This window comes from Euprymna scolopes, chromosome 27 (genome assembly GCF_053919585.1).
Source record: "Euprymna scolopes isolate OS-2025 chromosome 27, ASM5391958v1, whole genome shotgun sequence".
NCBI lineage: Eukaryota > Metazoa > Mollusca > Cephalopoda > Sepiida > Sepiolidae > Euprymna > Euprymna scolopes.
In genome coordinates, this window is record NC_136508.1 from 50,915,250 (window position 1) to 50,917,188 (window position 1,939).

Here is a 1,939-nt window from a genome sequence, read left to right on the forward strand (position 1 = left end):
TCGTATTGTTTATCCATTTATTTATTGCGGACTATTTATCTTCATCTTTTAGTTGTTTTACAACGTTTTGGTCAACTCATCCTCTGGCCTTCATCAGGTGGTTAACCGCGAGTGGATAGGAACGCCGAATCTCCTAACTGCATCCTCACGTTTAATCTCTATGGTTCCAGGTGAGCATTGTCTGAAGATAGCAGTTTCAATCCTACCCAAAGCCGGTCAGAGGATTAGTTGGCCAAAACGTGGTGAGACAACGACAACTATGGAAGGCAGTAATTGCTGAGGATGCAGTTAGGAGATTCGGCGTTCCTATCCTGTCGCAGTTAACCACCTGACGAAGGCCAAAGGATGAGTTGGCCGAAAAATCATAAAACAACAACTAAAAAATGAGGATAATAGACGCATAAAATAAATGGATAAAGATTTTGTTTTACCTAATATGCAAATGAGGTTACTCATTAAATGTGCATTTCTTTTGAATGCATTTTGTATATAGAAATCATGCCGGAGTAAAAGTATATAAAAGTCTCTGAAGAGATTAGTCACATACTATTTAAGATAAAGCGAATATCTTAACTTGTTACGAAAAGTGATCACAAGTTGAATTTATGAAAGACATAAAACACATCCATCTTGGTCTATGAAAATCAAATGCGAAGTAACTCTCATAGCTTAAATAAATAAGCTTATTTCCGGTTTCGAACGCAACTGTTGTTAATAATTCAAAGCTATTAATAATTGAAAATAAATAAAATTAAATATAAATTAAATTAAAAGTAAATTAAATAAATCAACTTTAATATTTCTGAATAGAACAATTAAAACGATTCTATTACAACAAATAATCAATAGCATCGAACTAATTATTCAAATCGATTTTCTTTAATGTAATATGCAAATGAGGTTACTCATTGAATGTAGATTTCTTTTAAATAAATAGTATATATGGAAATCATGCTGGAATAAAGGTGTATATAACTCAGTTTTTAGTATAAAAATTAATTTGTGAAACGTGTACCTTTTTTACATATTAATTAAATTGTGAACAAGCAAAAAAAAAAGCAAAACAGACAGGACTTTATTATAATAGATTTGGTTTAACTACTTTTTAAAAAAGTTACAAACCAGTTCATTCTCGCTTCTTGAGCAGTACCTGGGTATGTCAATTTCCATCTTTATCTACATTCTAACGCTTTACATCTATAGAAAAATATTTATGAAAATTCATACAAAAATTCAATGTTCAATGGGGAAAGGAGTGGCTGGTTACTTTTAATGCATCTAAAACCAAGCTTCTCTCTTTACATCATCAACATTCTAATTCACATTTGTCATCAATTGAAATGAATGGCTCTCGTCTTCAGGAGGCCTCAAGTTTTGACAAGCTTCTGGGCTTGACCATTACTCCTGATCTTAAATGGAACACGTATATCAAATCTGTTGCCAAGGCCGCTGGAAAAATGGTGGGATCTTTCTATCGATCCAGTAGATATCTCACTGCTGATGCTATTCTCTACCTATATAAGAGCCAGGTACGTCCAAGGATGGAATACTGTTGCCACATCTGGGCAGGAGCTGCTAGAAAGGACTTGTCCTGCCTTGATAGAGTTCAAAATAGACTTCGTAGCCTCGTAGGAGATGTCCTTTTCTCCTCCTTGCAACCTCTATCTCACAGAAGAGATGTTGCGAGTTTGTCTCTGATGTATCGTTATTTTCATGGAAAGTGTTCAACTGAGCTTCAATCTATGGTCCCCCCTCGCCAAACTTTCACAAGAAACACTCGTCTAGCTGTAAACACTATCAATAATTTCCCCCACTCTTTATCTGTGCCTAAACCTAAACGTAGATTCCATGAACAAAGCTTCTTTCTTAGAACTGCACGCCTATGGAATTGTCTTCCGTTTTCCTGCTTTCCGGCTGACTACAATATGGTTGTGTTCAA